This window comes from Balaenoptera borealis, assembly GCF_965194805.1.
Source record: "Balaenoptera borealis genome assembly, chromosome: 8".
NCBI classification, from domain to species: domain Eukaryota; kingdom Metazoa; phylum Chordata; class Mammalia; order Artiodactyla; family Balaenopteridae; genus Balaenoptera; species Balaenoptera borealis.
The window spans coordinates 9,414,458-9,442,219 of NC_138865.1; the positions used below are offsets into that span (position 1 = coordinate 9,414,458).

The following is a 27,762-nucleotide window of genomic DNA, read 5'->3' on the forward strand; positions in this document are numbered from 1 at the left end:
TTCCAGAAATTGTAAACTAATTTATAGTAGCAGAAAGGAGATCAAGAGGTTGCCTGGGGATGAAGACAGAGAAAGGAGGGGTTACCAAGGGCCTCAAGAACTCTTTGGAGGGTGATAAAAATGCATGTTAATCTGATTGTGATGATGGTTTCATTGATTTATGCATATTTCAAAACTCATAAAGTTGAACATTTTAAATATGTGCAGTTTATTGTACACCCACTATACCCCCAAAAGGTATGAGAAAAAATACGACAAACTTGAAAAACTACTGGCAGCAAGCCAATAAAGGAGTATTAGTTATAATATATTAAGTGCCCCAACAAAGAAAAAAATACAAATAAAGCAATGGAAAATGGGTACAGAGCACAAGTAGGTAATTCAGAAACAAATACAAATGACAAACATGCTTCCCTATAAGTGTTTTGCTGGAACAGAAGGTAAAAATATACCCTATTCACCAAGGGGTCTGAAGGACCAGCTATATGGGGATCTGTAATGATCATCAGTGAGGAGAGGACCTTTGGGCAGGGAGTGGGCTTCACCCCAGCATCTTAACACATCCTCAGCCCTTTTGCCTTCATCCCGCCAGGCTCAGCATTCTGAGTGATACCTGGCATGACAGGTCACCAGATTCCTTATGTGAAACTGAAGTCCCATCCCATATGGACACATGTCCTTAAATTGCACCTTTTCAATCCAGTCGTTATCAGAACATGAGCATATACTGGTCACAGTTACATTTACTCCAGTGCAATACCAAGAAGGGGTGGTCACTAGTCCTCAGGCCAGGACAGAGCTCCCAGGTGGCTTTATCACAGCCTACATTCTGCTACAGCGAGTGGCACACCTATCTCTCTCCCCCATGGGGAAACACAAACTCCTGCAGGCCACAGGGCGGTCTGGTCATTGCTCTCCCCCTAGGAACCCAGCACAGGGCCTCCAGCCCCGAATGGGGAATGATATCTTGAGTTTTAGCACAGGACCTGCCAAAACACTGTCACCCACTCTTAAAATTCAACTTTTACAAGAACCCTGAGCTAGTATGATGATTAATAGTATCATTACCCTTATTCTCAATTTGAAGAAGCAGGGGCTTGCGGTGGAGCGCCTCTCCTCCAGGTGGCCCGCTTCATCAGAAAGGGGAGAAGAGCCTCCCCCAGGCAGCGCTGTCCCCAGCGCCCCAAACACTTTGGAAACGAGAGCTGAACGGAACTTCCGCCCAGACTCGGGGCGGGTGCACCTGCAATGCGATCTGACTGCTCAAGGCTTTCCCTTCCTCTTCGCCCGCGTCGGCCTGGCTGTTCCACTCGGTTTGCCCGCAGCGGACTGAAACTGACAGGCTGGCGAGGGAGCTGGAGCAGAGCGGGGGCGAGGGGGAGGGGCGAGGGGGAGGGGCGAGGGGGGAGGGGCGAGGCAGGAGGAAGACCCGGGATGGAAAAATCCCAGGTGACCGGGGAAGAAGCAAGGACACCCATAAGAAGAGTGAGACAAAGAGAAAAAAGTTGGACACCCGAGGACACACAAAGCTGCAGAAGCATTTATGAAAGAAAAAACAACAACAAAACAAGAATGAACAGAGGATGGCTCATTTATTCATTATTAACAAACAAGTAACACTAATGAATATCATTATTAAAGAGCATTTTGTGAATATTAATATGTAGTTATATTCTAAATAATGTTCTCCCCGTGGCCAGCCAGTATCCTTCCAATCTTCCTTCAAAAGGCAACTATTTTAACTATAACCACTGCCCCCCATCAAAACCCCACAGTCACATCCCTGATCCCGTGTCTCTTCTAGACCTTATCAGCAAGAAACACTGTTAAGATGTGATTTTCCACTTTTATTTTTACTGTCTGTCTCCCTGCACTAGAGCAGACGTTTTACAATGACATGGATTTATGTGTTTTGTACACTGATGTGAACAAGTACCGAATTCACCGTAGGTGCTCAATAAATATTTATTGAGAAAATAAAATAATGCTAAACAAGAAAGGGAGAGGGGTTCCCTTCAATGCACCACACCCACTTCCTGCAGAATTCCTCTCCCTGTCAGCTCTTTCTCTCGTCCATGGCTTGTAAGAGAGGCGAAGAAAACCACAAGAGAGGCAAAGAAAACCTCAGTTCGCCATGAGTTTTGCCTTTCCCTCTGAGCAGGCTTCTAGCAGCAGAGAGGCCCCACCTCAGAGCTCCTGGCTGCTGCCCCCGGGCCCTTGGAACCGAGGGCAGCATCCTCCCATTCGAGCACATAATCAGAGCGGCAGAGTTGAGAGGATTGAACCCTCTCGTTTTACAGATACAGACTTTGGGACCCAGTGAGATGGAGTGACCTGTCCAAAGGTAGGCGTGAGCTCCCAGGTCCCTCTAGCCTCTCTCTTGATTCATGGGGATTTGTTGAAAGGTGGCCAATGGCCCAGCTCTCGGCAAAATGCCCAAGGTAGAGGAGGCACCGGCGTCTTGCAGCTTTGTCTTTCTATGTTCTTGTCCCTCCTCACCCTTGCACACAGCGGTCCTTTCCCAACCTTCCCAGAGGCATGGTGAGCTGGGTGATTCATCCAGAGATCGCACTTGGCTTGGCAGACAACACCCTATTTGTATTACCCCAGGGGAGGAGGCTCCGGCAGTAAGGTTTCAGTCCTCAGGAACCCATGTGACAGAGCAGATGTCCAAAGCCAGCGAGAGGAAATGACTGGCCCAGAGTTTCTCTGCGTGCCGGGGCTGTGGGAATCCAGGTTTTCCAGTTCCCAGTTCTCTACCTGCAAATTTCTCTCCCCTCCATTATCATCACATCTTGAGCAGAGAAGAGCCACATGTACAAGGAAAATTCCAGGCAGGTTTTTCCTCATGCTCCCAGATCTGAGTAAGCCTGACATATAGGAGCTTGTTTTCACCCATACGCTTCCAAATGGACAAACCACATCTTTAGAAGCAGCCAATGGAGCACATGGAACAAGAGCTAAGAAACTAACACTTAAAACAGGCCACAATGACTTCTATTTGTTGAGCATCTAATAGGTGCCAAGCACTTCCAATGATTTATCCTCTGATATAATCCACACAACCGTCCTACAACATAGGCTCAGAGAGGTTAATCAGCCTGCCAAGTGTCACACAGCCAGTTAGTATCAGAACTGGCATTCAGACTGAGGGCTGCACGACACCAGAGCCAACGTTTGTGCTCCCTGTCACGCCACCTCCCTAAAATCCTAGCCGCAGTGGGCAACGTCAGGATGGTGCAAAGGACCAGCTTCCGTCTACTTCAGGATGACGACTCTCTTGTCCCTCAGAGGCTGCCATCTCCACAGGGTCCTTTCCATCCCAAGTTTCCGGGTTCAGTCTTCCACAGCTCCCATTGCCATGGCAGGAGGGGCTCTCGACACCATTCAAAAACCCAGAAGAGGAAAAGAAGAGGACTCAGCTCTTTGACTTGAGAGCTGACCAGTTCTTTTAAAAGATAAACTCAATCTGGTCCTTGAATCAGGCTTCGAAATGGAAGACAGATAATGGCACTTGTAGGCATTGGAGTTATTTAGCTTCTTGCTCCAAGGAGCTCAGTTCCCTTTTCAGACATGATCTCATTCTTCTCCGCAGGACCTTAGAAAGAGACCAGAGAACAGACCGGAGACAATTCTCTGCGGGGTGAGACTAGAAGAAGGCTCACCGCCCCCGCCCATGTGTCTGAACTTGGTCCTCTTCATTTTTTTCCTGCCAGCATGAAAGATAAAAATGTCACACTACTGGCAATGTTACATGAAAGTGGGAATTTATGTGAGGCCCATGGTTTGTCCCATCAAGTTTAAAAGATCAAGAAATAGGGACTTTCCTGGTGGCTCAGTGGTTAAGAATCCGCCTGCCAGTGCAGGGGACACGGGTTCGAGCCCTGGTCCGGGAAGATCCCACATGCCGCGGAGCAACTAAGCCCATGCACCACAACTACTGAGCCCACGTGCCACAACTACTGAAGCCCGCGCACCTAGAGCCCGTGCCCCGCAACAAGAGAAGCCACCGCAATGAGAAGCCCGCACACTGCAACAAAGACCCAACGCAGCCGTAAATAAAATAAATAAATAAATAAGCTGCATGGTTTGGAGACTATCGGAGATGAGACCATTACTGTTCCAAGTCCCATTTCCCCCCCACACACACCAAGCACCCACCTGGCACCTTCCAGAGGAGCAAACAGAAGCCCAGAGAGATTAAGTGAACTGAAAGGAACTAGCTTCAGCTACCCACCTTCAAAATAGCCTCTAGGGATTGGGACCACCTTTCCTGCGGCCAGGGAGAAGCAATTTCCACCCCCTTGAGGACGCTCGGGGTATGTTTGTTTATCACTCACTCTTTTGGGTCTTTGGTTTTCCTCCAGGACTACTTGCTCTTAGCACATTGGTATAGTGGAAACAAAATGCCTTTTGGAATCAGGCAGACTTGTTTAAAGCTCAGCTCTTCCTCCACGGAAAAGCTGTGTGATTTTAGATAAGTTGCTTAATATTCTCTCAATCTCAGGGCTGAGAACAGTCTGGATAGGCCCATTCGAAGTCCAGCACTCCGATTCCCTGTCCTAGTTTACTTAAATAAGGTATCAAAAGATTCCAGGTCCTTGCTCTGTGTTTCAACATTCTAGTGCTTGCACTTCAAATGTTTTCAACTTTCAGTTTTGGATTCCACATCTCAAATTCTCCAAGTTTTTATATTTAGACAGTGTGGTTTAAGTCTTGTTGACCGGTTCTCATACAGAGGGATCTGTTGGGAGTTCTATAACAGAAACACATACTGATTTCCAACCTGGCTAAACCACTCATTGATGAGAGGAGAAGAGACAGAGCCCTTGCTTTTGTAGAGCATGCTGTTCAGGAACAATTTCCCAGTTTGAAGGTGAGGCCAAGGGCGTTAAGCACTGTTTGTTTAGTCATCTATGAATCAGTGCTCTCAGCCCAAACTGCCAAGGAAATTTTATTTGAAATTTCCAATAGTCTCAGCCTTGGGCAGCACATAAACATAGAGGAGAGAAGTGGCCTAAAAGTGCAATTCTATAACTTCCTATCCCAGTCAGTATATTGGAAAATCAAACACTCTAGGCACTGCTTAGAACGCATTCATCCAGGAATTCATCCTTATATTTAAACTAAACTGTCTACTTACCTGTCTTGTCAGAATTAGTCTCAAAGTTAGTAGGGCTTGGGGGGCTAAGTAGTATTCCGATAATTCCAGAGTTGTAAACATCCTTCAGTGCCCAACAGGCCTGAGTTTAAAATCCTTAAGCAAAAGTCCTGGGGAGAAATGGGGCTAATGGATTTGGGGTTTCTTTTTAGGGTGATGAAAATGTTCAAAAATTGATTGTGGTGATGGTTGCACCATTGTGAATATTTAAAAAAACATCAAACTGTATACTTTAAATGGGTGAATTGTATGGTATGTGAACTAAACCTCAAAAAAACTGTTTTTAAAATTCCTAGGCACCTAATTCTCAATTTCATTATTACAAAATGAAGATAATACCTTAAAATGCTAAGTGACTATAGTTAAGTACCAAGCACTGGTTTACAGTAGATACTCAATTAATAGAATTTCTTATTGTCAGAGCAACAGTAGTAACAGTGATTATGACACTGATGGTAGTGAAATTATTCTCCTATCCTTCATAGTTTCTTAGTCCATTGTAGCCCCAAATTTCCTTTCTTCTCTAGATTATTGTCTATACAGTTCATTTGAAAAACTGAAAAAGTTAATGATCTATCTTTTGTGGTAGCTCTCCTATTGTTGTCTGGAACAATTATTCAGATCTTCTATTCAGCTACTTTTACAGTTAAAAGTAACTTTTTGCTTGTTTATATCATCTTTCAACTAGATTATGAATCCCCAAGGGCAGAGAAAGTATCTCAGTGCCCCTCCCAAAAAAAATTGCACTTGGGAGGCCCTCAATATGATTTCTTGACCGGGTTTTCTTATTGCATCTGTTGGGAGTATGAAATTAATCTCCTTACAGCTTCTTTTGTCCCTCTGTTCCCCCATCTGTCCTTTCTTTCCTAATTTCCATCTAGTGGCCCATCAGTCATCTATCTATGAGTGTAAAGAATCAGTCTTTAAAAATGGCTTCCTCCACTTTCTCCCACCCCTGTGAGTCAGACAATGCACCAGAACTGAGAGGAAGAAATCATCATTCCAGCTGACAGATAATCAGTTAGAGAGTTTTGCATAGAAGGGTGGGTGTGATACCCTCTCAATATGTTCCTTTGAGGAAGATTAACAAACATGGCCTCCAGAAACCCATTACATACAGAATCTTGGGCCTCCAAACTGGCTTCTTAGGAGGAAAAGAGTCTTGTTACTTGACAAATATCTCCTTCCCTGGTAGGCTCCTTGTTCTATGTAACCAAAGGACATTCTTCTTACCAAAACCAACAAAACTACATAAGTCAAGCAATTAAGTTAGAAAATGAGGCTTGGCACCTAGAAGAAATAGAACCAGCTATGATTAAGAATGAATCTGAATATCTAACAAAATAGAATCCACAAACTTGCAGAATATGTCTCTTAACTACTGCCAGCTTACATCATCAGAAACACATGGTGAAGAATGGTAGGAGTAGGTTTAAGAAGCTCAGTAGATTAATTGGCAGTACTGTTTGTGGAGCTCAATAGCAGGTGAAGTATGCACCGTATCTTTGACCAACGACCTAGACTCATCTCCCGACCAGCAACTGAGTGTATTAGAATGCTTTTAGCTGCAAGTAACAGAAACCCCTGCTCAATCCATAAAGAACTTGATTGTCTCACATAACAGGAAGACCAGAAGAAATGCAGGTTTCAGAACTGATTGATTCAGTAGCTTGGCAATGTCACCAAGAACCTAGGTTCTTTTCATCTCTCTGTCATCCATGGTGTTGGCTTTAATATTAGGCTGGTAGCAGTTTGGCAGCAAAAGTTCTCAGCATCTCATCCGGACACTTCACCATCCCTTAGGGGCAAGGAAGCCTTTTCCAGAGACCTCACAGCACTAACCACTGGCACAAGGGAGAGGTCAATCAGGCCTACTCTGGAGCTGGGGGCAAGGTCAGCTTTCCACAGGCATGTGGCTACGTGGGGAATGGAAGATACATGAAAGCAACTGGAGTTCTGTTAGGGAAGTGGAGGTTGTGTAGACAACCAAGCATGATCATTGCACAAGCCACCCTAGGACACAATGGAATGACTGGCAAGGGCTGAACGCCTATATGAGCACAAAGGCAGGAGCTGCATTATCCACAGCCTGAGGGCTCACCCTCTCTTAGAGACAATACAAAGCAGTCTTTCTTAGGAACTCTATAGGAGGGTCAAATCATGCAAAAGATAGGGCAGCAATGAGTGGAAGTGACATGAAGGTAGCTGAGGGATGGATGGGAACATGTGGGCAATGACTAACAAAAACCCACTGGCTTCTGCAAGGTTCTGCAATGTGTAACTGCCAGTGGGAAATGAGGGTGGAGGAGGGCACGTGTCACTAGCTGTTTCCAGCAGCACTGTGACTGTCCGATAAATCAAGGGTGTCAGTGTGAGTGTCCCTGGCTTATTAAGTTAATGGAAGAAAAAAAATTTTTTTTCAGATACAGAAGGGACTAAAGCCAAGTTCACAGACTTTAACCAACTCAAGGCAGGATGACAAGTATCCCTTTGAACTGTCCTGGCATCACTATCTGCACCTCTCTGACGGGCATGGTTTGACACTCTCACGGCCCACAGTAGTTAGGAAACCAGAAACGCCAATATCTTCCCATCAATTGTTTCGTAGGAACTGTTATTATTAAGTATTGGGTAGCACTCTACGGTTAACAAAACAATTTCTCATAAATGATCCCATTAATTTTTACTTAAGATATGTATTTGTTGTTATCTCCTTTTACAGTTGAGGAAACTGAGACTCAAGGAAGTTGAGTGAACTGTTCTAATCTTCACAGTTGGTGAAGAATTAGAACTATAACCAGGGCAGCCTCTCACAGAGGTAGAATATCACTGTGCCTTTTATGGCATAATTTGTGGCATCTCTGAGGCCCTGGAGATTCTTAGAGACTATCTTCTACCTTGGCCTGAAATTGAGCCTGAAATTCCTACTAGTGGGAACATGCCCATTGATCTAAGGCACCATGACTGCAAAAGGTCCATGTACTGCCTGGGAAAGTGGAAAAGAAATGGGCATCCCGCTCTCTGTCAATTATACTTTAGTACCCATCCATGCTTCCCCTGAAATCCAGGGCAGTTTAGACAACTCTTGCATGGAAAACGGTGACCCAGGGGTCCAAGGAAAGAAAGAGCATACTTAGACTAAAAACAATGAGATTAGTTATGGGGATGGGGAAAGAGATACCACAGGATTCCATCTTCTTTCTGATAGAATGGGGCAGAAAGGATTAAATAAATGCCTCAAGCAGCTAGAAAAAGAAAAGGGAGCCCAAAGAACACACTTTAAAGGAATCTGGGTTAGTCCCTTAGATTCTGAGTCTTCCTTAAGACCCCAGGTTCCAATCTCCAGCACAGCTTGCCAAGGACACCGAATCAAACATGCAGAACTCCCCAGTGTAAACAGCCACGGAGTCCCGGCTCAGTTTCCGAGGGGGCTCACGAGGCGCTGTCTTCGGTGCTGAAGTAGCACCGCCTGGAGCCAGGAACACGCAGAGGCAGCAAGGGCGATGCCGCGGCTCCGCTTCTGATTGCACTTTGGAGTCACACGGCGCTGGACCCTGGAATTGCTTGTTTCAGAACTAGGACAAAATGCCTTAAATAACCACCTTTACTTTTACTCTCATCACTCAAGCCAGCTTCTTGAAGGCCCAGGAAAGGGATTTTTGAAGCCTTGAGACCAGTACCAGGCAAACTGCCAGGTCAGATCATGTGACTCCCAAGAATCCACTTTTCATGTCCCATTTCCTCTTTCTGTGGTTCTTCCTCCCCGCCCCCCCCAACCCCGTTTCAAGTGCAGCTCTGCCACAACCTGCTTCCCAAGCCCAGTCTTGGAAGAGAGTCTGGGAGAAATCTATCACAAGCTAGAGTGAATTTAAGTCAGTGTGGGATTTCATCTGAAACCTTACATGCCATGAAATGAAAGGTTACACTGCCATTTAAGAAAGATATTTGGGAGGCAATAAGGAAGGGGGCGATTCCTCCAGGCTTATAACATCACACGCATAGGCAACTTCCTGTTGTCTCTACATATAACCAGTCCTTGTTACTATTGTCATTATACAATGTGAAAGGTTTTGGTGTTACAGGAAAAAAAAACACACATTTAACTTCTTATAAACCAGAAATATTTTAGTCATGAGGATGACCCAGACACAGGCTCTATTCTCAAGGCATTCCCAATCTAGTTGGGGGGATGGGTGGCATACTGCAAACTAATCATTTATATACCAACACATAGCCAAGTTTCATGGGTGCCCAGAGACCTGCCTGGAGGGTCTAGGCATGGACCTAGAGAAGATGTTTATTAGGCTAATAAAAGGGAAAAGGTAAAAAGTGCAGGTTTTGTGGTTAGAAGATGTAGGTTCTGGTCCTAATTCTGCCAATTATGGCGTGTTCTTAAAAGAATCATCTGTCAAATGAGAAGAATAATAATATCAGACTTACTGAGTTATTTTAGAGATGACTTGAGATAATAGGAAAACACACTTCCTAAACTGCAAAGCACTATTGAATAAAAAGCTAACCATTTTCTCACTGAGTAATAATACGTAAGCTTGTGTGTAAGTGCCATGAAGGCAAGGCTGGGTCCTCCTCGTGGATACAGTGCCTAGCCCAGAATCATGTTCCCAGAGAGGGTTATCAAGAGCATTCTGATTCCAAAAGAGCTCTGACTTGGGGAAGAAAAAATGCAGTGTTTGTCCTCAGTTGCCAGTTCTGCCCAAGCCACCCCTGGGGTGCAGGGCAGAAAGGTGCAATGGAAAAAAGACGGCTCTCACAGGAGGAGTTGGCCTCAAACATTGGCTCCAGATGGAATTTCAGCTGGAAGTATACAGCAGCAGCTGAGCTCAAAGAAATGACTGAGGTTTTCTGGACCTACTCTCTGGCTGGTGGATGAGATGAATCAGAAAGGAATAGAGGACAGGTGGCGCCGGCAGAAGGGGAAGGAGGTGGGATGAGGAGAAGCAAGAGAGAGGTCATGATGGAGGGTCGCATTCCAAATCTTTTGCTTGGGTGGAAATTTTCAGCTAATACAACTGCCACTGGATATCTCTGTAGCTTCACGAGGGGATACTTTTTAGAAAGAAGAGAACCACAGATTATTCAAGTTGGAAGAGACCTTTAAAATGATCTAATCCAACGCCTTCATTTTGCTGATAAGATTAGGGCCAAGAAAGGTGAAGTTCAAAGTCAAAAAAAAAAAAAAAGAGTTCCTGGAAAAAACAGAACTAGGATTCAGGTCTTCTAATTCTCAAGTCAGTTTTTATTTCTCACTACTCGATAATTGAATTCAGGTGAAGTTTGAGGTGTTGCAACAAATAAACCCAACACTGCAGAGACTTAAAGAATAGAGGGTTTTCCTTCACTCGTGTAACAGTCACAGTGTGAGTGGTATATTGGGTTGGATTCCCTAGGAAATAGACTGTTAAGGAGACTTGCACGGCAGAGGTTTACTGAGGAGTGCTTTCTGGAAGAGCAGCTGGGCAGAAGGTTGTTGGAATTATAAAGAAGCATCAGCGGATACCACAGGGAGCTCTGTAGCTGGGATGCCCTTTAGAGTTGTCCAAAATTGAAGCATAGGGGCCAGGCCTTTCACTGACCAGGCATTGACCAGTCATTGCATGTGGGCTGTCCCTGGAGAAGGGAATGGAACTTCAGGTGGGACAGCTCTCTTTGGCCAAGAGTAATTGCTGAAAAAGAATTCAAATGTGAAACTTCAGCAGCCAGTGTTCCCAGAACCTGGAGGAAAGAGTGCTGATGGCCTGAAGGAGGAGATCTAGGTAGAACTCCATGGCAACCACTGCTGTAGCCCAGGTTTGGGGAGGGGCAGCCCCCTTACTGCGCATGGCTACTTAGAGAGCCAGTCACTGCTGGGCCATCCCGTAGAGAGTCAGCATCATTCACACGTCCAAAGCTGGGTCACCGTAACGTCTGGGTTCATGTCATGGAAGGAGAAAGAGAGCATGGTGGGGACACATCAATACCTTAAGTAACAAAACTGGAGGTGGCTTACATTCCATTGACAAAAACTAAGTCCCATGGCCATACCTACTAGCAAGGGAAGATGGGAACAGTAGACTTGCCATGAAATACGTAACAAGCTACAATTCTGCTACTATGAGAGAACATATTAGGAAAGAAGGCCCTGAGCTGCCATTTATTTTTCACTGAATATATATTTTTAATTCTCTCTCCTGTTTTATCCTTCCCTTTGGAGCTCGATAACATAGGTTCCTTGAGTCTCTTCTATCCTATTATTCTTTCTGAAGTCAAATTTACTCCAGAGAGAACTGCTCCCTCCAAGACAGTGGTGAAGCCAGACTACTCTCTGGATGCAGTCTTTCTCACCTGCCCTTGAAAAGACCAGAAAACGATCAATGAGACTTTCAGAGACTATCACTCTGTTTTAGAGAAAGCCTAGGTTCTAGAGTTTCTCCATGCCCAACAAAATCTGAAAGGCACAGTGACTTAAGAGTCTCCCCCACCCCCAGCTCCCATATATGTAATCACAGGGCGAGCTACAGAGACTTTTCAGGTGAAAGTTTCACTTAAGTCACAATTCACGAATATTCCATCTCTGTCTCCCAAAGTCTGGCTGCTGATAAGCAGCACCTCTTCTGGCTCAATGCCCGATATGACCGGACCTCACTTATTCCATATCAGAACCCTGTAACCTAACTGCTTTTGAAGAAAGAAATGAATTTTTCAGGGTCCAGGAAACAATTTCTAAGTATTCTGTCCAAAATCCTAGAACTGGACCCATAGTTCTGGTTCTCTGAAACCCAACAAAGCCTTCTGAAGTTGCGGTGCAAAAGCATTTTCCTTTCTTCCCATTTATAATCCTACAGCCACACTAAACCCAAGCTAAACTTTCTTCTTCCAGAGCATTCTCTTAGGTCTCTAATCCAGAGAATATAGAATTGGGATCTATGCTCAGGTGTTCCTAATAGTCATGCAGAAAGCACAGCTGGAGTCAAAAAGATCCAGGTGAAACCAGCCCAACTTGCCTGGGACTCCAATTCTAAAGGAGGAATGACTAATTCTGTTCTCATTGTGAGCATTAATGGGTTGATCCTTCTTGGAAAAGTGTTCAGAGATCCTTAGAGCTTTACGTAACAATAGGTCTGCCTATGAAGACATTCTTCTCTGAATATGCATCCTTACCGTGGTTTTCATGTAGTCACTTCTTGCAGCTTACACAGCATATTTACATCCATCAAGTCAGGGGTTTCCAAAAAGGGTACAAATAAGTACGCCAGGGGATATGCAGAACCCTCCACGGAAGTGCAGGAAAGAAAATATCAGAACCTCTATTTTGTCTTAAATATCAGAAAGAAATAAATTTTTATTAATATCTGATATATGAATTGACACTGATGACTTTTAGAAGCCCAGGTGTCGCTTACAGGAAACATGTTATCCTGAGGAAAGAGTGAGAGTTCCCTGCGTGGAAGAGTTTAGTGGAGTTGCAGAGCAAACTATCTTAGTTTTAATTAAGCTAACCCCACACACTCACAGAGTGGATGCTTGGCTTCGAAAGATTCCCGTGAAGAAATCCCAAATGAAAGTGGATACTAATAACACAAGCAACAAGAAAAGGTGAAGCTGACACTTCCACTCGTAGTAAGAGCTCAACCATATTACAACCACATTCACAACCATATTATAAGATCAAAACAATGATGACTCATTCAGATCCAAGAAGAAGTTGGCCAAGGTTTTTTGAAATTGTCACAAGTGTTTGAAATATCATTTAACATCCACTACCATTAGTAATGAACTTCATCTTTAGCGTATTTTTTGACTTGAGGTGTTAGCTAAGGACATGTGTGTTATATAATTTACAAATACATAAATATACACACACTGGGGGTACACACGCAAATAAATTTTTACTGATGGAGAGCATTTTCAAAAAGATTTACAGACCGTTGCCATAAATCATGTAAATTCTTCATGATCACCCTGTGGGTGGTGTTATTCTGCAGAGGAGAAAACTGAGGACTTCCCTGGTGGCGCAGTGGTTAAGAATCCGCCTGCCAATGCAGGGCACATGGGTTCGATGCCTGGTCTGGGAAGATCCCACACACTGCGGAGCAACTAAGCCCGTGCGCCACAGCTACTGAGCCTGCGCTCTAGAGCCCGCGTGCTGCAGCTACTGAAGCCCGCGCGCCTAGAGCCCGTGCTCCGCACAAGAGAAGCCACCGCAGTGAGCAGCCCGCGCACCGCAACGAAGAGTAGCCCCCGCTCGCCACAACTAGAGAAAGCCCGCGCACAGCAACGAAGACCCAATGCAACCCAGAAAAAAACAAAAGAAAACTGAAAGGATGACAAAAACTCCCAGAGCCCATCAGCTACAGAATTTATGTGGAAGCAAAGACTAGCCACCAATAAAACTGGCACCCCAAAAGCTGAGTGAGCAGTTCAGGGAGACATCTGTGGAAATTACAAAGCAAACTCCACCCCCATAGCAAATGAGTCCCAGGCTCTGCCCTGTTCTATTCCCCAAAGATTATGCCAAGAAAGCCAGCACCACAAAACACATCTCGTCCTATCAGGCTGAATGATGTCACCTGGAACCCTGGAAGCCCACAGAAACATCACCCTTTAAGAAAAAAGCCAGGCATCTCCCCTGGCATTTAAGGATGCTTAAAGACCCTGTCACTATCTCCATCCACAAATACCAGTGTTGCCTTAGCGTATATCTGGAGCAGGAAGCAAGATCACAATCCCGGACGCTTGAGTCTGACTTCACAAGGGGGGTCTGATCTTGGCAAAAGCCAAGGTTCCTCAAATCCATCCCTCTGGGGGTTGCAATGTTGAATTTCTTCCCACCACTAAAACTCGCTGGGTAGAAATAGCCCTTGGAAGAATGGAAACCCACCTCCCTCTGCAGCAATGCAGTCTGCCTCCCAACGCTCAGAAATGTGCTGTGCTCAGCACTTCTGTGCTGACGCAGCATCCATGGTGGAAAAGGCGGGCGGCTGCAGCAGCCACAGCTGCAGTTGCTCTAGGGGGTGGAAGCCAGATTGCACCATTTCTACATCATCTGGCAGCAGAAACGTCGGGTCACAAGGAAGATGATGTCCTAGTCCAGAAGCAGCTGGGCTATGTCACTCTAAAGGTGGTGAGTAAAATGGCCATTCACTGGGGTGTTAGGTTTTTGTGCTATTTCCCTAGGTGAAGATTCTGGTGTGTAAGAGGATGCGTGTGTGTGTGTGTGTGTGTGTGTGTGTGTGTGTGTGTGACTGTACACGTGTATGGACATTCTTATTTTCAGTGAGCAGCAATACTTGGGAAGCTGTGTGTGGAATAAATAAATAGAACGTAGTGTTGTCAAGATGGAGAAAGGTAGAGAAATCATGCATTCCCAGACCCTTGTTTCACAGAAGAGGATCCCGAGGTTCAGAGAAGTGAAGCCCTTTGCCTGAGATTACAGAGCTAATGAGTGGCCAGGTCTAGAAGCCAGTGTCCTGGCTCCCGGTGCAGGATTCTTCCCACTGCTCTATCTGGGTATAAGATGACCACCTCTATGCCAAGTGACACGTATCCCTGGGAATAGACCGAAAACTGCAGCCACAGGCATCAGCGTCGCCGAGACCCTTCTCGAAGTTTCCAGTAAACATGGGACTTCATTTCTGACTAACTGCTGCCTGAGGCACAGCAGCAAAAAGCAGCACTTGTTTGCTACAAATTGCTCCAGTCCTAATGGCTACCTTCTCCCCCAAGGTTATTCTTTGGGTCACACCGCAAGCAAAGTGTGCGCAGCACCAGCAAATCTTCCCAGCAGGGTCAAGTGGGCTCTTGGTAGGGCTGGAGAGCATGCTTCATCAATAATACCTCCCTTTGCTTGGAACAAATATTTGCTGAACATCGTGCCTATGCCAGGCACTGGGCAAGCGACCGTCACATTCTTTATCTCATTTAATTCCCACCGCTGCTTCGTGAGGTATTATTATTTATACCTGACAAGTAAAACTAGGCTGGGTGAGGTTAAAACCTGGTGCGAGCTATATTTGGCCTTTTAAAAATTCCTAGTTCTTCCAAGAATTATGGTTTTAAAAATAGTTATTTTCTATGATCCTCCTTACCAGAATGACCGTTGCCCTTGAAATGGAAGGAAATGTTCTCTCCTTAACGAAAAGCAATTATCTGCAACATTCTGGATCAAATGTGTAGTCAGAGCAGGAAAATGTCATAGAACATTTGGAGACTTTGACTCTAAATTAGGCACTGCATGGGCCTTTCGGGTGTTCTCAGGTTTTTCTCCTATTTTTCTGGGTTCTGGTTCAAGTTAAGATTATACCATATGCTTAGGAACCTTAGCTTTTTAATGCAGTTCTACCCCTAATTGTGTGATCTGGAATCAGTTACTTTACTTTTCTGAGTCTCAGTCTTCTCATTGATAAACTGACAACTAAGACTAAGTGAGCTCTATCCTCCCTGTGAGCTTTGAAATGTTTACGTACCTGTTCATTCATTCATTTATTCAAGCATTTCTTCAGTTCCCATGACATGCCCGGTATAGTGCTGGTGGTGGAAGGAATTTTATTTATTTTTATTTATTTATTTATTTATTTATTTATTTATTTATTTATTTATTTATTTATTTAACATCTTTATTGGAGTATAATTGCTTTACAATGGTGTGTTAGTTTCTGCTTTATAACAAAGTGAATCAGTTATACATATACATATGTCCCCATATCTCTTCCCTCTTGCATCTCCCTCCCTCCCACCCTCCCTATCCCACCTCTCTAGGTGGTCGCAAAGCACCGAGCTGATCTCTCTGTGCTATGCGGCTGCTTCCCACTAGCTATCTATTTTACGTTTGGTAGTGTATATATGTCCATGCCACTCTCTCACTTTGTCCCAGCTTACCCTTCCCCCTCCCCGTGTCCTCAAGTCCATTCTCTAGTAGGTCTGCATCTTTATTCCTGTCTTGCCCCTAGGTTCTTCATGACCTTGTTTTTTTTTTTTAGATTCCTTATATATGTGTTAGCATACGGTATTTGTTTTTCTCTTCCTGACTTACTTCACTCTGAATGACAGTCCCTAGGTCCATCCACCTCACTACAAATAACTCATTTTTGTTCCTTTTTATGGCTGAGTAATATTCCATTGTGTATATGTGCCACATCTTCTTTATCCATTCATCTGTCGATGGACACTTAGGTTGCTTCCATGTCCTGGCTGTTGTAAATAGAGCTGCAGTGAACATTTTGGTACATGACTCTTTTTGAATTATGGAAGGAATTTTAGAGATAGTCTCCTCCAGCCCCACAGCTTTGAGCCTGGAGAGGTTATCTGTCAACAGGTATGGTTCTAGGCTAGCCCCATCAATACGCTGTCCAGCATGCTTTCCATGAACTACGTACGCTTTATCTCGAACCTCCCTCTCAGCTCTAAAGGATCTGAATTTCCTCTCTCCTTGCTCTTTTCTTTAACATTTGTTGAGTACTTACCCAATAAAACACAGTGCCATATTGTAAGGCAATTATACTTCAATAAAGCTGTTTAAAAAAAAAAAAACAAAAAAAAACACAGTGCCAGGCACTACGCTAGGCAGTTTTCATGCATTACGTCATTTAATCCAGATAATAATCCTATTCAGGAGAAAATATGATGAGCCCTGATTTGCGGGTGAAGAAACTGGCAAAATTGCACAGTTAAAAAGTAGTGGGCACAAAGTTTCTGTTTGGGATAATTAATGAAAAACTTCTGGAAACGGATACTGGTGGTAGTTGCACAGCATTATGAATGTACTTAATGTCACTGAACTGTACAGTTTAAAATGGCTAAAATGGTAAGTTTTATGGTATGGATATCTTACCATCACAATAAAAAAAAAAGTAGAGGGGATCTGAAACCTAGGTAGCATCCAGCTCTAAAACCTTCTACCCCTAATCACTCATTCATCCCCATCACAGACAGGAATCAGAAAGGAATGTGTTCCCTCTCCAATGGAGAGTTTAGGAATTTTTTTTTTTTTTTTTAAGTTTCTTAAGAAGTCTCAAAATCACACCCAGGCATCAGGAAATTTCTTTCTGTGCTGAAGGTCAGGAATAGCTTGTTCTAAATACAATCAGATTCCCAAGTCTGAAAGAATCAGAAATCACTCCCACCTTCCTTCTTCCATTTCTCTTCCAGCCTATTAGCTAATGCTCTGTCTACAAACTCAATGCAACTTCAAACACATTTCAGTATCAGGTGGCTCCTTTGCACAAGTCCTGGCTCACATGTTGTGGAGGAGCAGAGAGGAGAAAGATCTAGTTTCTGCCTCGAAGAGTTTACAATCTAGCAAAGGGGGTAAATAAGCAAATTACTCCAAGGGAAAAGTCATTGAATGGACTTGCTGAGCACCTATGCTAGATGTACAACCTACAGAGAAGAACAAGACACAGCTTTAGTCCACTGCAAAGATGGTGCAGATTTGGTGAGAAGGGCCTTCAGAGGAGAGAGAATATATTCCGCTGGGAGGGATAGGTATTTGCAGTGGAGGCGTGTTTCTCATCCATAAACTAGCCATGGACCTATTCCGGATGGTATTAGAGTCTGAATCTCACCACCTTTTTTCCCTGTCATTATTTTTTTCTTCTCCTTTCTTTGGGCTTACTCTGTTTTTCTTTTTTCTTAACTTCTTCCATTGGACACTTAGATCATTAACCTTTGGTCTTTCTTCTTTACTAATATAAGCATTTTAAGCCTATCAGTTCTCCTTTAGGTATTTCTATAACTGTAAGACACAAAATCTTGATATGTAGTATTTTAATTAATTAATTAACTATAATATGTTTTCTTCTTGAACCAGTGAGTTATCTAGAAATGTCTTTTTCCCCCAAATGCATGGAGAGAAGCAGGTGGGGTTTTTTTTGTTTTGTTTGTTTTTTTGCTAATCATTTCTTACTCAATTATATTGTGGTCAAATAACAAACTGTATGACATCATATCATAGTATTTGTTAGGACTTCATTTGTGAGCTAGCACATGATCAAGTTTTGTAAATGTCCCATGTATGCACAAAAAGAACATGATTTTTCTAATTATTGATAAGGGGTTTCCAAGCCTGTCCATTAAAGCAAGCTTGAGAGTGTGTTGTTCAAATCTTCTAGATCCTTTCCAACTGTTTTTATCAATTGCCAAGAGAGATGCATTAAAATCTCTTACTATCATTTCCAATTTGTCATTTTCTTCCTAAAATTGCTTCACTTTTTGCTTTTTATATTTTGAAGCTATGTTTCTAGGGGCATACAAGTTTAGAATTATTCTTCTACTTAATTGTCCTTTTTAAATTGTTCATCATGTGGAGACCATCTTTATCACTAATAATGTCTTTGTCTTCAAGTCTATTTCATATGACTTTAATAAACTACCTCAGTTTTCTTTTGGTTAGTATTTACCTACTATTTCTTTTCTCATTTTTTTCCTTTCAGCCTTTTTGCTCCATGTTTTGGATGCAACTCTTAGGAAGAGCATATAGCTAGATTTTATTTCTTGTCCAGTTATGTTTATTTCCTTCAAGCTCTACTATGCAATTAAAAGAATATTCATATATCTTATCTAAAATTTTTAGGTGTTAATTTCCAGGAGGTTTTCAGGTTTCTTACTGCCAGAAATTAACGGTCTAAGACCCTGCTATTTAAGAAGATGTCTATGAATGCTTTCTACAATGTCTCCCTTAGAATGTTAAAAATTGACTCTTTCTCTCACTCAGTCTGTGCTGTTCCATCACATAAAACAAGTCCTAAATTTCATCTTGTCTCTCCCAGACATCCCCAAAGAACTTCACATCCATAGCTAAAGTCTTCAATGTCTCCTTGTGTTCCTGCGGATAGATTGTACCAGAAGTGAAATGATGATAAAGTAGTTACTGCAGGCTGTCACTTCCTTGAAAACAGACCCTAACTTTAAGGGTCAGTTCTCCAAAAGAAAGAGAGTCACTTTGACCCTTGGAAAACGTGGTTACAATTGGCCTCCTCTGCCATTAATGGTGATGTCATTACCACAGACGTCGGGGAACTTCTCTGGTTTTTTCACTAAGAAGAAAGCCAATTACACTAACAGTCTTTCTTTGCCAATAGCATCATGGCTGCGTTTCTTTTTTTTTTTTTTTTTTTTTGAGGTAAAAAAATGCCTTCAGCTAATATCGTTGAGCACTTACTATGACAAGGCATTGTATTGTGCCTCTTGTGCACTGTGCCATTTTATCCTGGCGACCACACTGTGAGGTAGGTATAGCTATTACCCATCTAAAAGAGAACCTCAGAAGCTTGGGGTTCTGTCAGAGCTGTGCTCAGGCCCAGTGAGAAAGCAAGTCAGCAGACTCTCCAAATTCCCCCAGCATAGAATTCTACCTCTTCTCACCTGGACCCTCCTCTGCCCCCCTTTTCTCTTTGATGCCAACCACCTAGTAACTGGGGAGCCACGGAAACGTGCTTCACTCCTCTGGGTCTCAGTGTCCTCATCTTCTAGCTCTAAGCTTCTCTTCCACCTCTGACCACACACAACAGGGCCAAGACTGCCGGTCAGGTCAAGTAGGCAACGTCCCCCACCTGCTCAAGCTCCATTTCTGTGGGAGCTTCTGAGACCCTCAAGATTCCAAAACGTTCCCCCAGGATTCAGGAGGAGTTCATAGCTGTATTTCTCCCTATTTCACAATGTGCTGTTTCACATTGCTTGTTCAGTCAGAATCTTGTGGATCAACTGCAGGATGCATCATAAAATAATCCTTCCCCACGTCCCCCTCTGCTCAGACTGGTGCCAGCCATGGATCTCACAGCACGTGGCATTGCATTTTCCCTGCCCACATCCCTGCATCCTCTTTTACTGGGGAGGTGGAGGGGATGACAGAGCAGGGATCATCCCTGGCCCCCCTTTTAGAGAGAAGGCAGAAAGAGAAGTACAAAACTGGCATTTATTGGGTGTTCTCTCAGTAAACACTAGCCCTGCGAGGTCGGCATTACCATCCTCCTCATATTGCACGTGAAAAACTAGCCAAAGTCACTGAGCAGGTAGCTGGTGGAGCCGGAAGCTGGAATGTGGTCTGGCGTCTGTCTTGGCCCCAAGACCCCCGCTTGTTCTCCTACAATGTCCACCCTCTGTAGTAGAAGAGGACAAGGACCCACGCAAAACCAGCACAATTTCAGAAGTGCCAGGAAAGCCTCCTCTGTCTCCCCCAACCATCCCTCACTGGCTTAGGGGTTCCCAAAATGCTGTTAATTGATGTTACAGCCTTTTAAAATTCCCTGAGGAGAATAAACGTAGTGCGGTGACAGTTTCAGAGTTGGGATCTTGTCCTGCAAGCATCAGGAGAGAGCCTTATGAGCGGGGAGCAGGGAACAGAACAAAGGAAAGCTGGAGCTCTGGGTCCAACCCCTGCACCCTTGTCCAAGGTTACTGCAGCAAACGGAGAACTAGAAGCCAGGCCTCCTGGCTCCCAGGCCAGTAGCCCACCCCATGCAGGCAGTATTCTGTGAGCATGCTAGCTTCTCTACCAGACAGGGAAGTCTTGGTGATATTGTGGTTGTTGACATATGACAAGCTGAAGAATTTGGAATAAAATGCCGTCGTTTCCTGTCCTGGGTCAGCTCAATAATTTAAAAATATATATTAAACAGAGAAACAAAGAAAGAAATAAAAACTCCATTCCCATCATTTTTTTCTCTTCCCTCCTACCTTTTCCATCACTTGCTTCAGTCCACTGTTTGGCTTTTCTTTTCTTCCTTCCTTCCTTTCTTTCTTTCTTTCCTTCTTTCTTTATTTCTTTCTTCCTTTTTTTTGTTTTTGTTTTTGTTGTTGTTGTTGCTTAGGAGCAGCTCAGGGTGTCCAGTCATGCACCAAAAACAGGAAACATCTCTGCCGAGCAGGGGTCTTGCTTATCAGTCCTGCCTTGGGGGAGACAGGAAGCAGGAGACCTCCCAGAACCAAATGGAAGTATGTTCACATTGATTTACCGTCCTCCATCCCAAGAATTTCCCCGGGGAACTCTGCCCCCAAAAGAGCCCCTAAGTCCTTCTCTATCTTCCGCCTCCCCTCCCCCACCCCACCCCAGGTGACAAAACGCTGTGACTGTTGAGATGCTGTTTGAATGTAGAATGTTATTATCACTACATATCATCCAGATAGGCTTTCTAGGTTGTACTAAGATGTCATAATGATGCAAGCCAACATTTTTATTATTTAGGATACGGTATACTAAGTTTATGTTGATTACTCTAAGTATCATCTTTGAAAGATATCTAGCATTAAAGTGTTGATAGCGTTCCACTTTTGCAATCATATTTGCATAGTGTACTACAGAGTTTAGCAGGAAAAATTATCTTGAGTGGTGTTTCTCATCTGCTCTGTCAGTCTCACACTGCTCGCTTCAACTCGGTACAGGAGGCAGGACAAACGCTTACCTTTTTTTTTTTTTTATAGCAACTTTACATTATATAACGCTGTTCTTGTTTCTTTTGGGAAGCCTGCGGCACGGAGTCTTTGAGGCTGGTCATAACTGGATTCCAGTTCCAGCTTATGCACTTCAGAAAGTCGTTTAACCACTCGGGGAAGCAGTCACCTCTCCTTTTAAAATGGAGTTAGTAAGGCTGTGAGAGTTAGATCATATAAGGAAAACACCTAAACAGCACTGTGCCTGGCTCGTAGCTGCCTGACCTGCAGTGGCTCTTTGTTTTACATACAGTGTTTTTAAATGCCTGTTTACCACATTTGGAAATTAAAGATGGGAAGTAAACCGACTTTGCACTGCGCTTCTAGCTGACGATTCTGTGGCCTCCCAGCAGAGTTATATATGCAGATAATCTGTTTGACGCTGCTCAACACAGAAGGGACACTGATTTTATTTTATAAAAAATAGTTGAATGTCTCCTGAGTGTCAGCTACTGGGAAATAAATATTCTAAATTTCATCTCTTCATTCAGTCATTACAAACAAGCGACCCCCTCGTTCTCCCCTTTCCCCTTTCCTTTTTTTTTTCACACTCCCCCAGGCCTACCACAGTCTTTTTGCCCAACTGGATGCTATTTTTCATTTTCGTCTTATCACCACCTAATGTCCAAATTTATTTAAATCATCCTCAGACACAATCCTACAAGATATGAATCACATTTGGGTTTTTTTTTTTTTTTGCTCTGACTTGTCAGCTGTCTCATTTGTGATTGACAAGATTTCCATTTCAGTAATTTCTACTAATTCTGCTTCAAATCTGTATATGTAATGAACACACCAATTGGCATCTCATTATTTATTAGTCAGGACCATTTTTCCAAGAGTAATGCGCTGGTTTCATAACTTATAGTACAGGGTAGCTGCCTCTAAATGAAACTCAAAGAAAGCCTTGTCCAGTTTGCATTAAAACAGTATCCAACATACGAGTACCAACATTATTTCCTCTCCATGATCTGATCCTTTACGTGTAAGAACACTGCTTGCGTGCTCCCGTCAGACTCTTAAACACAAACAAGGCTTTTCTCTTTGTAAAGGTATGTTGAATTGTATATCTCTGCATAAAGACGAAAAGAAACACCGGATAGTTTGCCGGCACCCAAAAAAAAAAAAACCAGTCCAAATTCTCCAGTGCAAACACAATCTGACACATGCTAAAAATTGCCTGAAGCACTGGCAAGTTATAGATCTCCCTGGGGCAGATAATTCATTAGGAAATAGCCTCATGCCCTATGTAGCAATTTAAACAAAAATATTTACTTGTGGTACTATCAGATGATAAGGGTAACAGGGGTTTCTTTCTGAACAAGGGGGAGGGAGGACCCTGCCGTAGATGTCCATCATAAGCATTGCAAATGAATCATTAGTCTTCTTCCTACAATCTAGGTCAGGATGGAGCTAAAGGGGAGGGCTTTTAAATCTGCTACAGGGCTCAGCTTGGATCTGCTTCTGTGAAGGCACAAGAGGCAGACAGTTACACTGTGCTGAGGGATTCTAAGTGCGATAGAAAAATGCTTTCACCTGATACAGGGACCTTCTCCTGACCCAGAGAGTCATCAAGAATAAAGAGGGTTGTACTTTCAGATGAATGTCATTGAAACACACACACAACACTTCTTGAAGCTTTCTGTGTTCAACTTTTCAGGCCCTGAACAGTATTTGCCAGGTGGATCTTAGAAGGAAAACAGTATTTTCCAGACTCAGGAACATGCGGATTTTCTTTTTTTAAACAACAGAATCATACACTCTTTGTGTTGAAAGGGACTTTAGAAACCAACTACTCCAAGCGTCTCCTGTTGAAGAAGAGGTTTCATGTCCTCTATGATAGAGTGACTAACTTGCCCAAGGTCATAGAAGTCATCTTCATCATGCCACAGCTTATTTTAGTTTTGGGGTTTTTCTTTTTTCCCCAAGATTCCTTTTTTGTACAATATGATTAATTTATTAAATAATGCAGAAACAAAACAAATTGACTTTGTAACTGCCACCTGATAAACTAGATCTGTGTCAGAGACTCCTGCCACGTGCCTCAGCCTTCCCCCAAAATGATTATGAAAGGATGCTGTTTGCCAGACCTCTGTCCTGGGGGTCCTTCCTCAAAACCTCCAGCTCTGGCTTTCATGTGATTATCTTCTAGACATGTTGTGGCACTTAATTCACTCGACCAAAGGCTCAGAAACTTTTGTGTAGCTCTTGCTCTATCCTTCCGGAGCCACAAGAGGTTGGCAGTGTGTATTTTCCTAAATTTGTTCTGAAATATCCCTAAAACTAGAGAAATCTAAATAGAAAAACTTGCATTTCAAAATTAAATCCAAGCTACACACTAAATGGACTTGCTAGGGTAGGTGGGCTTTTACTTTCAAAATCATAAGAAAACCTAAAGTTCAAATATGATATGAGAAAAACATACAGGCAAAAAAATGAATGGGTTTTGTTCTTAACTTTACCACTGAATTTGCTACAAACCATCCACATGATATGTAGAAGCAATTTTTCCTTCTCTCTAGGCCTTGTTTTCCTCTTCTATTTGAGTAAGAAGGAAACCAAATGATCTCCAGGGTTCCCTCATTGGTTATGCCATTCAAATAATGTCTCCAAAATTGCTTTATTTTTTTAAAGCCACAGTCACTGCAGAACTATCTGTCACTATTTCCAAAGATGTGAAGTGACAGTAAAGGAACACTTCAGTATCTGCTAAATCCATGTAAAGCTTTCAAAGGATGTAGTTTCACTATTGAAATAATTTCTCCAAAACAATGTTGACTGACTTTGGACTCAGAGCTTATGAATCTAATCCTCTAACCAGTATGTTTTTTCCCCCATTTCACTCTCCAGGTTTATTTGTGAGGGTTTTTTGGTTTTTTTTTTCTTCCCCTCTTCCTTATTTTAAAGTATTTAAGGCCTGAAGAGAAGTAGGAGTCTGGAGGACGCAGCATGTGAATGCACACACAGATAAGTAAGAACAGGCCAGTTTCTTATCTAGCCTGAACACTTCAGTAGGGACCGAGTTTTGTATTCAGTTTCTCCAGCCACAACTTGAAGGTTATAGAATATTCTATTTCAGGACACCTTTAAAAGCGAGGAGCCCATTTCAAAGTACTGCAGAGTGTTATTTTGATTTCTGCCACAGGATGAATCATTCCTCCTGAATGCAAACACCAGCAAAGAATGCGTTAGAGGATCCGCCATCATATTAAAAATTAAATCCGGCTGCATTTCATAATGGGCTTTCCTTTTTAAAGCACGGTTTCATCTTCTCACCATGGAAATTGCGCTCTGATGGCTGTTCTTTACGGTTAACGCTGAGGTATCGGCTGAGGTCAGAACCCTGCTTCTCTGAACAGGGAACCACAAATGTCACCAACACATGGTACGCTTGGCAAATAATATATTTCTTTCCAGTCTCCCGTGTCTTCAGTTTGCCTAACGTCATGCTTGTGGTAAGCTGGAGAGAGTTTGTTTCTCTGGTCTTCTCCCCTTCCTTTGGTGGGACCAGCGGGAGGCATGCGATTTACAGTGAATTCAAAAGTGCACCTCTTGTGATTTTTGTTGTCTTTATTTTAACCTCCAAGAAGAGAGAGATTTAACTCAGTCTTCACCCCAGGCTAAGCTAATACTTAGGTCATGTCTGAGCTCTCTGGGGAACCCCTGCTTTATACCATCCGAGGGGCAGCGGTGTCTTTTCACGTGGAGCGGCACAGCTGTCTAGCCATATGGGCCCCAAGCAGCCCGGTCAATCGGATTTGGGAAGGTTTTACAATGTAATTTCTTAACGTGTTAGTATTTGGGGTGAGTTTGATCAGGAGTATAGACAGCTCTTAAGCCCAAGGGTTTAGGTTTTAAGAAGCCATCACAAATGTCCCAGCATCTGATCAGACTGTTTAAAAACAGATATGAAATCTGTGACTGGGGGGAGGGGAAAGGACTCGTGACCCCCTCGTTGGAGAAAGCCCCAGGGGTATGCTCTAACGATTAATTCAACATCAGCGGCTTTTTTTTCTTTTCTTTCTTTTCTTTTCTTTTCTGTTTAAACCCGGGGCTCATCATTTAAGGCGTTCCTACTCAGGCCTGCAGAGCCTGTTACAAAACCATCTCTCTGCTCCCCTCCCCCCATGCCGCAAGATGAGAGAGCAGATATCCTGCATTGCAGCAACGGCGCAGGAGGACCGCACTGACACCGTCCTCAAGTAAAACAAAACCAGGCCTTTACGAAAAACCAAGGAAAGGGCAGCAGCGGTGTGTCCTGCTGCCCTTCAGTCAAGCAACCTAGAACTCAAGTCGCAGCCCCATGCCTCCACGTAGAAGGTGTTCAGGGACTGCTTGCTTAAAGAATCCTTAGTGAACAGGAAACACATAGTCCTGAATCTAAAACCCTTATCAAAATGGTGGCAGTCTTGAGCCAAGCGACCGCCAATATAGTTTTTCCACCAGAAAAGTATTTTAGTTTGCGGGCAACGTTATCAGAATGGTAAGTTTTCCCCGTAAAGAGATCCCCTTTCCGGGGATCTTGGAAAGACAAACTACAGTCGTCAGAAATTAAAAATCTGCTGCAGGGATGTTTTATATTCTTTTCCTCTCCTCTCTCTATCTCTCTCTCTCCCTGTCTGTCTCTCTCTCAATATAAAGCAAAGCTTTCCGCTTCTTGGAATTTACAAAAACTGTTTATTTTTAAGCTTCTCGTGGTACATTGTTGGAAGCAAAAACCCAGTGCTAAGAGGTTGTGTGATTGCTATTCTTCTTTTAATGAGGCAAACACCCAATAATTAACAAGAACCGAAATGGCCTGGGAGCGAGCAGGGCCGAGCCCAGGGTCACCGTTCACTGGGACGGTTCCCGCACGGTGGGCGCGCATCTGCGGCGACCCCGCAGGACGGCTCCCGGCCGCCGCGCGCGGGCCATCTGATTTGAGGAGCTGCTTGTCGCTGTCAGGGGCTTGTTCTTTCTACCCATCGCTCGTTGCTCTGAATCCAGCGCTGCCCAAGGAACGCTTAGATTTTTCTTTCTCTTTTCTTTTCTTTTCTTTCTTTCTTTCTTTTTTGAAGTCATCAAAGAAGAAAAGCCTGAGTAGGGGAAGCAGATGGGCCCTGCGTGTGCGGACATCGCCGGGGTGAGGGTTGACTCCCGCGGCTGCTGGACCGGCTCCCGGGAGAGACCGAAGATTTCTCCTTGCTGGCGCTGGGCTTGTGTTGGGGGGGTCGGGGCGGGGGTGTTTGGGGGTTTTGTTCTAATGGACAGATTATTCACTCTGAGTCCTTCCTTAAGGCCAAGCTAACCCCGCGCTCCCGGAAAAACACTCCACACGGGGCACACACCAGCACAACAAAAGGCGCCTCCCGAAGTGAGTCTAAACGTTCGCGGGACGGGTGGCGGCCGGACGTGGAGACGCACTTGTGTGCGCTCTAATCCCGGGCGTCCATCTGGCCCCGGCGGCGCGGCGCGGGCGGGCGGGCCGGCGGGAGGGCGCCGCGGGCAGCGAGGCCGGGAGCCAGGAGGGGCGCGCGCACGTACCCAGAGGCGCGGGCACGCGCGCCCGCTCTCCTTCACGTTCACCTTGACTGCGAGGGGGCGGGGGATGGGACTACCTCCCCGCACCCCCCGGCTCACGACAACCCCTCTCCCCACCCCCGCCGCCGTCCTGCCCTGACGCAGAGGCTCCGGCTGGGGGAAAGGGGAGGTGGGGGGAGGCGCAAAAGGCCCTCCGGTCGCCGCAGCGGCGGGAGAGCCGCGCGCTCTCCGCAGTGATGTCAACCGCCTCCGCCGCAGCACCCCAGCCACCCCGCCCCGGGCCTCGCCCGAGCCGCGTCCCGCGGAAACCCTCGTCCCGCGCCTCCGGCCTGGGGTTAGAAGCAGAGGGCGTGCGGTGCCCTGAGCACCCCCCACTCCATTTGCCAAAGCAGGAGAGACAGGGGGTGGACCACCCGCCGGGTAGGAAGCGGAGGAAGGGTAGCGGGGCGGAGGACCAGGTGTGGGTTTGCTGGCCCGGGCCGCTGAGCGGAGTCGTCCCGGGACCGGTGCGGGTTACGTCAGGGAGGGAGGGCACTGACCACTGCAGGTGCCGCGCGTGTGGGCACGGCGAAAGCGCCCCCTTCTCCCAGGATAGAAACGGATAAACGGAAGCGCGTGTGAATGTGCGGGTGCGAATCGCCACCTCCCGCCTTGGTTTT

At 44.6% G+C, this 27,762-nt stretch overlaps 1 long non-coding RNA gene across 1 annotated transcript; it reads left to right on the forward strand.

The window, feature by feature from the left end:
- The first annotated feature begins 1,422 nt into the window (after nucleotides 1-1,422).
- LOC309633716 lies at nucleotides 1,423-26,936 on the forward strand. Its single transcript, XR_014247683.1, has 3 exons — nucleotides 1,423-14,282; nucleotides 26,641-26,705; nucleotides 26,861-26,936. It is a non-coding gene; the product is annotated as an uncharacterized lncRNA (long non-coding RNA).
- The last annotated feature ends 826 nt before the right edge of the window (nucleotides 26,937-27,762 follow it).